This window comes from Psittacula echo, assembly GCF_963264785.1.
Source record: "Psittacula echo genome assembly, chromosome: 1".
In the NCBI taxonomy this organism is placed as follows: Eukaryota; Metazoa; Chordata; class Aves; order Psittaciformes; family Psittacidae; genus Psittacula; species Psittacula echo.
Window position 1 is genome coordinate 31,361,813 of NC_137735.1, and position 11,457 is coordinate 31,373,269.

Here is an 11,457-nt window from a genome sequence, read left to right on the forward strand (position 1 = left end):
TATCATTAGACAGAAACTACAACACCATAGGAAAGACAAAGAAGTTTTTAAAATGAGGTTTTCAAATAATGTCAATTAACTGTATGTGATGCAGACAGACGATTTATCCAGAGCTGAGAAGGGCTTTTTCTCTTTTTAATTATCAATGGTTAATTTGTGAAAAAAGATAAATTTCAGAGCATCAAAGCTATATGACTTTGAGCTGAATTCATTAAAGAGTTATTGCTAAAAAGACAACTTTTCAAATATCTTCAATATGTTCCTTTGGAGGTATTAACATATTTCTCATTAGAAATGCAGAAACATTTATTTTTCATTTGGTATTTCCTGTTTACAAGCTGACCTAGATAGTATTAGAGGAAAATAATTTTAAAAATATGAACCAAAAGGTTTAATTTGGGGTTTTAAGAAATATTTCAGGTTTACCTCTTGTATACCCCTCATACTCACATGGGATATGATTTATCTATGTTAATTTTGCTCTGTTAGCTAGCAGAAGGTATTTCTTAAAAGAGAAGGAAATAGAAGATTTCCCTATTCAGATGTGAATAATTTATTTGCTTCTTGTCTATTTAAGTAGTGGATCCAATGCATGCTACTTAGTAAAACGGCTAATATGAACCTCCACCACTTTGGAATTTGGATTCAAAATGAGATTAAAGAATAGGCTGTCAACTAGAGATCGTACATGAAAAGCAGGTACTCGTTTCCCTTTTACTGGCACCTTTACAGCTGAGGGTCAAGAAATACTTCAAAGTATTTAACTTTTATATATGATGGCCTTGCCAATGTACATCGCTGTGGCTTTTTTCAGTCAGCATAGAAATCCTGTTATTAAAAAAGGGTTTCGCAAGCATAAACCAATGGAAAACCTACACATTAATTTGGTCACCTTTTTGTAGATTTCTATAGACTAAAATAATTGTGACATTGATCATGCTGCCTGTAGCTGAGGAGTTGTGGCAGACTGAGGCTGCAGAGATGTAAGATACACAAGGAAAAAGGAAGGCAAATGGTTTCTCCAAGCCTCACTTTTCCCTGCTTCCTACTTCTTGCTTTTAAAGAAGCACTCCCAAAACCAAAACCCCATAGAAAGTAGCGCTTTTCTCTTTCACAAATGAACAAACCATTTTGTTCCAAATTTGAATTAAGATTTTTTTGCAAAATATAATTTTGAAAATGTTGTTTTACAGAAACACCAACAATTTTAAAAATACATTCTTTCCATTTCTATGATTACAAAAAGAACAGCTGGCTGCCCTGACACTTGAGGAAAGTGATTTCAAGAGTCCTCCACTGAGAGTGAGAGTCCTTTAAGGAGTCCCCTGAACACTAATGGTGCTTGATAAAATTAGGGTTTTCATTTCATCCATTTCCTGGAAATCAGTCTGCAAACTCCAGTAGTATTCATAAATAGCCAAGTAATTTTATTATCATGGTGACTAATACATCTGGAAGCCTTTTTTTAAGATGTTATAACTATTTAAACAGAGGATTCTTTATTAGCTGCATGTGACATCACAATGGGAATGCTCTGAATATAAAATTGCTAGTCACTCATTTTTAGCTCATTACTTATACTATTTACAAGATTATACATGCACTTTTAAACATATAAAGTGACTAAAAATATCATTTTGGTACATATAAATGTATCAAAATGCGTACCTTTTTGAGATACATATGAATCATTGCCAGAATAGTTATTTTTCCTGAAGCTTGTTGCATTCTAATGCTTGTTGCATTAATCAAATGCTTATATTTTCAGGATTTTTTTTTTTTAATGAAATGCATATGTAAATGTGCAGGCCTCATGAATCCTTAGTATTGCTCACTGTTCAACAACTATTCTTCATCAAGAAGTAAATTCTCATATATTCATGTGAGGCTCTCTTTGATTTATGTGGTAACCCAAAATTTAAGGGAACAATTTGTCACTATTTTGTGACTTCATAACATGAGTCTTATGTTAGAAAAAGTTAAATAGATATGTTAAGGAATAAGTAATAGCCTAAGCCAGTAAATATTAACATGACTTTGTTTTCCCAATATCCATTTTGGCAACTCATGAACAATAAACTTAAATAGGACAATTTATTGACTTAAATCAGAACTGAAGTTTGGGATTCACTATACCCTTTCATGTTATGTCTGTGCTCTATGTGTCACTGATTTCGGCATGTGTCAGCATGCCCTTATTGTAACTCCTGAAGTTCTCATTAACCCAGAAATCACCACACTGGGCTCAAATCTGAGTTCTAATTGTCTTGTACATGCCACTGGTTTCAGTTCAATGGGTCTGCATTATCATAACAACACCTGAAACCACTGAATATTTTAATGTTATTTGACATAGAAGATAAATCAAAAAAACAGTTTCCCCAGATAGGGAAATAAAGGATCTCTTATGAGAATATTAAAAAATATTAGTCACCGAGGGCGAAAAAGTAAGGAATAGAGTGTCACCGAAGAATTTTTCAGTGATGTTATTAAAGCACTTGGAAAAGTGAAGAAACATCAAGGAAAGGTGAGGAGTGCTGGAGAGATCAAGTATTTAAAGCAAGAGCTTAGCAAAATAAGAAGGTTATGTGAGGAAAATTAGAGGGAACTTAATGTCTGGTTGTTTCTTAGAGTGAGTGAGGACACAGCCAGAATAGCTGAACACAGGGAAACTATAAAAATAAAGAAAGAAAAAAAAATTAAGAACATAACCCAAGGCCTAACTGGAATCTCAGGTAGCAAGAATTCATGCATTATGGAATGTAAAGTCCACTAAAACTCAAACTTTTGAGAATCAAAAAACTTAATAGAAATTTGAGGTCTAGAACGTGTGCTTTCATTTCTTAGAGAAAAAACACAACATGCTTCAAAGTTTAAACACCCAGGCTGTGACATAAAGATCTGTGTATGAGACAATCCAAAACAGTCCCTTAAGAAAAGGTATGGGAAAAGAATTCCTCATATCCTTGACACCTTAGAGTTACCCCTATTCCACCCAAAGCACTCCTCTTCCCATAATGTTCCTTACTTTTGTTCTGACCTGAAACCCCTTCTACAGCTGCCCTGCCACTCCACTAAACATCCTTACATGAATTTCATTTTCTTCCCAGAAATAGCTCCATTACCTGAGTTATATTTCAGAATATATTTTCTTAAAATAGAAATCTATTTTGTCAGAGATTGAAGCAACATGCCCACAGATAATGCTCAAGTGGCTGTCAAGAGTAAGATCTGAACATAAAATGCCTGAGGGAGACTGAACAGCCAAACTGGGCTCTTTGAACAACTGGAAATGCACGAGAACTGGTTGACATAAAATATTCTCAGTTTTGAAAAGTATTAGCTTCCTGTGCTTAGGAAGTGACAGTCCAGACCACCTGCAATCCTCCAATGATGTTTTCAGTATTGTTTCCCTAAAGTGCTTGAAGATTATATAATTGGATATATTTTAGCTGATCTACATCGTAAGGAAACTGCATCTTCATGTGGAAAATTATTCTGCTGAGATTCCTTTAACAGGTTTGCTTCAACTTCTTTAGATTAAGCCTAGAAGAGACCTTGGAATATACTCTCCAATGGCTCAAATATGTGTCTGTATCTGAACAGTCCAAAAAGACAAACAGCCCATCAAAAAAACCACCAAAAAAACCCCAAACAAACAAACAAAAAAACACACACACAAAAAAAAAACACCCCAAAAAAACCCAAAAAACCAAAGCCCAACCAAAAGAACTCTAGGGAAAGAATGAAAGTTTCAGTTTACTTTCAGTCACTTCTTTAGGGCAAACATCATTTTAGAGAGAACTAGAGAGAGGGGTTTTTTACCTTCTGCAACACAAAACGGAGTGGTAAACTACAAAGACGCCAAATAGTTTTTTTCTTTATTTTTTGGCAGTGAATTCTATCTTGAAATATAACTGAGGATAGAATGAAAATTGCGCAATAAGACATGTAAAATCATTTGTTCTTCTCTATTGCTGAGGCTACCTTCGCAGTTCTCTGTATAATTATAGGCAATAGAAGCTTGTGAACAGTGGAATATAATAGTTTTACAAACTCATGTACTCCCTGTAACTATCCACTACACAGCTCTCCATCCTCTGAGCCTCCTTTTTCTTATACCCAGCCTGTATGAGCTTCATATGTTTTGTCTGGCTCCAGCAGGTGCTAGGACAAGAACCCAAACCATGCTCTCTGCACCCACAACACTGCTAGGAGCACCATGTCCTCCATGTACTATAACAATGACCTGATTGTGAAGCAAAAGATGTTATTCTGAAGCCATATATACACAAATAGGTAAATTTCTATAAATACTAATACTTTCTGATATTCTGTTAGCATCCCTAGTTAGGCACTGGTTTTCTGAAAACACAGAAACTTAAGGATCTTCTGCCTTTCTATCAAATATGGATGTTTCACAAACTATCAGGGTCCTGAGGGAAGAGAATTGACAGGCAGCAAAATTAAGAAGTCCTCTTTTCTTGGAAAAGTGTCTAAAGAGTGAAAATGGAGATACCCGTAGGAAGAGGAAAAACTAGTGAAAAAATCTCTGGTGAGAAATTTAGTATAAGGAAAGAATAAGGAAATTAAATGGTGATCAAGTGATGAAAATACAAATAGCGGTTTTGGTTATTGCAGTAGTAAGCCTATTCACTTAAAATCATAAGAAAGGCAGGAAATTGAAATATTATGGATGTTGCAGCAGCATAAAGGCTTTAAAGTACAAGTTTTATGGACTACAAGTACTATATCAGATAACATTTCAATCGAAAAACTACAGCAAAAGGAGTATGCAGGTATGGTGGAACAAGAATCTATTTGGCTTCGAGTACAAAGCATATCAGAAATTATTTCTGCTGTCACTAACATCAGCCCCTAGGCATTGAGGACTGTTGTTCAAATTCCAATAAAAAAAATAGTCAACCACCTCTACCTGGAATATCTCTGAAAATGAAATATTTGACCAAAGCTTGCGCTTTTGTACCTAGTCCTAAGGTAGACCTACATGGAACTAGAATTTTTGAACATGTAGCAGCGGCTTGGGTCCAAAGTGGTACAACAGCCCTGGGGCAACCTCAGGTGCAACAAGCCCCGCTGGAGCCAAGAGCACAACAGCAGAGCACTACTGAGACCCTGTGCATCTGTCTGTGGGACCCTGAGCACCTCTGCTAGTAGTAGCTGCTGTTAGACCTAAGCCATCTTCATGTAAAGAAAGATCTTCAGCTGCCTTAACACTAAGCTGCAGAGTGTAAAGTTGCCTTATCTTGCAGTAATTCAGCACTGTGTCAATGCTTTCTGTTGGTCCAAACTTTATACAGGGTTTGAGACCTGTATAAATTGAGAATTCATAGGGTATATTTGCACTCATAACCTTGTTAGCCTAAGACAGCTATACTTGGAGCCCACCTGTGTGTTCCTGAAAAAATGGCAAGACATAACCATAAAGCAATCATAATCCAGTTGCTGATAAAGAATTTTAGTTGTCCCTGTTCCTTTTGAAATGCTATTCCTGAATTTCCTGCATCTGAGAGGCAGGGTGCCAATTTCTATCCAGTATTCACCATCATACTGTGGAGTTTCACAGTATCCTTATTCTAGTGCTCCAGATCTTCTGATTGCCAGTGATTCCAAACCTATGTACCTCCTTCTAGTGGAAAGAGAATTCTTAAAACTGATAATGAGTTCTGAAGAAACCCTTTGAAATTTCCCACAAGGCTGAAGGAAGGATTTGAACAATACGTGCTTATTATATACGATTTAAAATGTCTCTAAATACACTCTTCTCTGTCTTGCCTTTTATTTCTCGTCAGATACCCCACTATATAAAATACTTAAGCTCCAGAAGGGACATCTACTTATTTTCTGTTGTCTAGAAGATCTGATATCTTTTCAAGGGGAAAATATTTCTTTGGATTGTCACAATACACCCACCTTCTACTTCATCCCAATTTTTAGTTATCTTCAAGCCCTTAGTAATTCTTTTCTCTAATGAATCTTTCAACATAATATTGTAAAGCATTGCATACTAATGAGTTTAGACTAAAGGGTCTAACACACCAGATGACTCTTTTAACCCATCTTTTCTATCCATTTCACTACCATTACCAAATCATCAGCCTCACAGTGTTTGCTTCCCAGTCTGAAAGTTTTATTATAAGTTTTGGCAATTTGACCTAATTTTAACCTTTGGCTCAGTCACAGATCAGGGACAGAGACTATTAACCACATGAAACTCAATTAATTTGCCATCTATTGTGATAGAAGTACATTTTTCCCTTCATATCTCAGTTCCTACTAGAGCCTTTTCCCTTCTCCAATGTTAGATATAATAATTGTCACTGAACACTAAAGCAAATTATTTTTTCAGTATAAAAGCCATATTTAGTTACCTTTTGTTCCTATGGTGTCCTATCTGCATATTATGAACTTTTAGTACTGGCTTTGTTCTCTATTTGTTTCAGTGTCTTTTATATATAAAAGCATATATATGTGTTAAAAAAAGAAGCACAACTTTTGGCAATTTTTCAAGTTTTTACAACACTCATCTCTATTTTTGCATGAACATGTATGTTAAACAAAAATAAAATATTTTCAACAGCTAGGGAAATGCCTGGGCAAAAAAGTTTCTGTCAAAGCACGTGCCCAAGCACTGAAATAACTATTTAAACATCAAATTCTGAAAACATAAACAGTAAACATGTCCATTTTATTAAAAATAAACCAAAGAATACTGAGAAAGTAACTAGACGCTCACACCATTAAAACAGCACAGGAATGAAGCTGGGATTTTTACTCTACTGCATCTTCTCTCTTTTGATGAGCTGTGGCTTATTATTTGATTTCTGGGTAAAAAGAGATAAATAGTCCTAGGGGTTTTGTTACTCTCAGCCTGCTCAGACAACTAACAAGTTAACATTAAAATTCTTTTCTGATGCCTTTTTTTGGTTCCAGGTTTTTATAGAAGAGATATTTTCCCCTTTTAGTAAGCCACCCCTTAAATATCACAAAAGATGGGTCTTGCAAACCATCACATTGATCAATTTTCATCTCACTATGCCCAGCATTAGCTTGCAAGATAGTCAATGGTATGTGAAGCTTGACACAGAAGACGAAAAAAACACATTAAATTTGATTTTGCAGTTACACTCAGAGAACAAAAACTAATTAATTTACCCCCTTATTAAGAAGATTATTGAGGGCAAAGCTATCTGCATTTAACTACTGTCTGTCTCTTTTATGCATGGATATTACCTATTAATGCACCATGTTTTAATGCACTATTAACCTAAAACCAATATTTGGGGAATATATTGGCAATTTAGTTTTCCTAACTGTGTTCCTGTGAGAAAAAGTAGCGAGAGATATATGAAGTTACTAAGGTATAATTCATTTTCCTGATTCTAAGGCATGTATTCTTTTATGCTGCTTATCCCAGCTAATCAAAGTCAGATTTAATTAGGTTTTGGGATTTGACACAACAGGTCTTACCAGGTTTCGCAAAAGATTGTAGAAAAACATTTTCTGAAAGCAAAATCTCACTAACTATTATCTGAAAATATAAGATAAGAGAAAGATGTGATCACAGTGGTTGGGCACAGAGGAAGGAATAATTTTAAATATAAACTGAATTTTACTTTTACGCAACAATTTTTAATAGCAAATATTAGAGATGCTGCTCTGTCTGAAGACCTCAAAATCAGGATACAGAACAAAGATTGTATGAGGCAAAGTTAAAATATGTGAAGCTGCCATGAATCTGACTTTCTCTTTTTGGCTTCTTGTCCAGAATATGCTGAGCTAAAATCTCTGGACTTTGGGGGCCAACAATATGAGCTTTGTGAGTATCAAAACCTTAATCCATATCTTATAGGTCAGTTTCATTCCCAGTAATCAAGCTGGTCAGAATTCCATTTTTCAAATTCAGTAGTGAACTGTTTTACACATCAAAAGTTTTAAGTAAATATCCAGCATAATTTTTTGAAGAAAAAAAAAAAAGTTTTTATTTAAATATACTCATATCTTTATGTCTGAGGTTTACTATTTGACCACAAATACACATTCCAACATGAAAACTATGGGATTAGTTTTATTTTAATTAATAATCTAATGTAAATTCTTGTATCTTTCAAGTATACAAGTATCATAGCCTAATGTATTTGCATTTAGGCACTGAAACTTGCTGTCAAACTGCAGTCACCTGTGTGAACTCCAATGTCAACTAAGCAAACTCTCTACTGTCCCAAGTTACTGATAATCACAGAAGTTGCAAAGCATGGGGATGCAGCATTTGAAAAAATAAGTTGGTTTAGGACTGCCAGTATGGTCTAGTGGACACTTCAGCTAAGTTTTTATTAAAACATTAAAAGGTGCTAGGTCCCAGGCCAGAGGCTGGTACCCATTCACATATGCAACAGTTCTTGGCATATTTGAGACTCAGTTACAACTCTGCCAAACAATTTTCAGGCAGTATTTTCAGGGTAGCATGAGTCAAGGACCATTCCCACTTAACATTTAGGATACAACTATTCTGTTTTAGAGGATATGATGATTTTACAATATCAATGTAGTTTTATCAGTTGGGCCTGAGGACAGAAAAGAGGTTTTGTTATTGTTTTGTTTCTGTGACAGAGGTAGCTTCTGAGGCCACAGGGAGATGTCATTGGTGACCTATTTATTTGGATATATTTGGCAAATGATCCCTTAAATGACAGATCACTGCTTTCTGACAACATTTAATTAAATTAGGAAAAAAAATTATTTCTAGGGAAAATTAATGTAGGGCTTGAAATTAATAAAACCATAACAGTTTGGTTTCTTTATTTTATATAACTTGAAATAAGATTAAAAGGTGTATGGTAATGGGAATCTTTAATGGGATATATACGATCTGAGTGCCTAATTTTATTTTGTTGTCAGAAAACATCACAAAAACTCACAATTATTTATAGTTCTTTCAAGCTACAAGGTCAAAAAGGGGTCTGCACATTACCTTCTAGAAAGGTTCATGCCAAAACCCAAGAAATCTAAGTCCTAAGGTTAATTTTCATCCTTTAAAAAAGGTTAAAATAACTTAGGAGTTTTAAAAAAGAAATATCACTGAATCCTAAGTAATATATAGCAGCACATATGTACAAAACCTTGTAGAACACAATATAGGCTGACCATATTAAGAAAAAAATGGTTTACACGTAAGTTAATGCTGACCAAACAACAATGGTTTCTGTTTCATCCTCTTTTTTTTTTTTTTTTTTTTTTTTTAAATTCTAGGTTCAGTTCATTATTAATGAGAGGGCAGAAAGTTGAATGGAAAATTGTCATTAATTTAAGTCCACCTTCGAAAAATAAGCTGAAGGAATGATGGAGTTGGAAAACATTAAGCAACAATGGGCTTCATGGCAATGAATAAAGCCAAAAGACGAGAGGTGAATGCCTGATATGTAAGTTTCATAAGCCATGAGGTGATTTTATAGAATCATAGAATCATAGAATAGTTAGGGTTGGAAAGGACTTTAAGATCCTCTAGTTCTAACCCCCCTGCCATGGGCAGGGACATCTCACACTTAACCGTGTCACCCAAGGCTCTGTCCAACCTGGACTTGAACACCACCAGGGATGGAGCATTCAGAACTCCCCTGGGCAGCCCATTCCAGTGCCTCACCATGCTCACAGTAAAGAACTTCTTCCTTATATCCAAGCTAAACTTACCCTGTTTAAGTTTGAACCCATTACCCCTTGTCCTGTCACTACAGTCCCTGATAAATAGTCCAACCCCAGCATCCTTGCAGGCCTCCTTCAGACACTGGAAGGCTGCTATGAGGTGTCCACGCAGCCTTCTCTTCTCCAGGCTGAACAGGCACAACTTTCTCAGCCTATCTTCATATGGGAGGTGCTCCAGTCCCCTGATCATCCTCGTGGCCCTCCTCTGGACTTCTTCCAACAGTTCCATGTCCTTTTTATGTTGAGGACACCAGAACTGCACACAATACTCCACGTGAGGTCTCACAAGAGCAGAGTAGAGGGGCAGGATCACCTCTTTTGACCTGCTGGTCATGGTCCTCTTGATGCAGCCCAGGATACAGTTGGCTTTCTGGGCTGCGAGCGCACACTGCCGGCTCATGTTAATTTTCTCATCGACCAACACCCCCAAGTCCTTCTCCGCAGGGCTGCTCTGAATCACTTCCCTGCCCAACCTGCAGCCATGCCTGGGATTGCTCCGACCCAGGTGTAGGACCTTGCATTTGGCATGGTTAAACTTCATAAGGTTGGCATCAGCCCACCTCACAAGCCTGTCAAAGTCCCTCTGGATGGCATTCTTCTCCTCCATTGTATCAACTGAACCACATAGCTTGGTGTCATTGGCAAACTTGCTGAGGGTGGACTGAATCCCTTGAATCCCACTGTCCATGTCACCAACAAAGATGCTGAACAAGATTGGTCCCAACACCGATCCCTGAGGGACACCACTCGTTACCAGCCTCCAGCTGGACATCGAGCCATCAACTACAACTCTTTGCATGCAGCCATCCAGCCAGTTCTTTATCCACCGAGTGGTGCACCCATCAAATTGATGTCTCTCCAATTTAGAGACAAGGATGTCATGTGGGACAGTGTCGAACGTTTTGCACAAGTCCAGGGAGATGTCAATTGCTCTTCCCCTGTCCATCAGTTTCGTAGCCCCATCATAGAAGGCCACCAAATTGGTCAGGCAGGATTTCCCCTTAGTGAAGCCATGCTGGCTGTCACCAACCACCTCCTTGTTTTTCATGTGCCTTAGCATGCCTTCCAGGAGAATCTGCTCCAAGATTTTGCTAGGCACAGAGGTGAGACTGACTGGTCTGTAATTCCCCGGGTCATCCATTTTCCCCTTCTTGAAAATTTAATCCCAGTGAAATGAATCCTGGTTGTCTAGCTTACTATATATTTACACTCTTTAATTATTGTTTAAGTATTAGAAAGTAGACAAAGCTCCTTCTCTACATTCTTTCGAGTAGAATGATTTCCACACTCTTATTCAGTTTTTTGTACCCCTGAGAAAAGTTTTTTGTTTCTACTTTGATTTCTGTTGAATCTCCTTTGATTAGATACCATACCACCTCAGGGGTCATCGCTAATAAACATCTTAACAAATACTTTCAACAAAGACTGACAGGAGTCTTGGCAAGGGTAGGGTCCTCTGGAAGACCCCAAACCATTACATTACCTTAAAACGGCTACTGTAAACAATTAAACATTCATTTACTTCTTACACTTCACATACAATGGTCCCACAACGATCATCCTAAATGCCTTTACAAATATAGGGAAGAGCATTCAACAATGCTTTTCTTTGGCTATTCACTGTAACCACTGACGGCAGGTAAAGGGATAGATATATCATAGGAATCATAGAAGAATTCAACCTATGTCTATATGGTTTCACACCTGTTCTGCTGAGAGGGACCTTTGATTTTCTGT

The 11,457-nt window shown here is 36.8% G+C and overlaps 1 protein-coding gene across 3 annotated transcripts in view; it reads right to left on the minus strand.

Moving 5' to 3' along the window:
• Positions 1-11,457, minus strand: part of SGCZ (sarcoglycan zeta) — a gene marked incomplete at its 3' end in the record, with an annotated part of 494,596 nt that overhangs the window by 15,754 nt on the left and 467,385 nt on the right. The gene's annotated exons all lie outside the window — the stretch shown is intronic.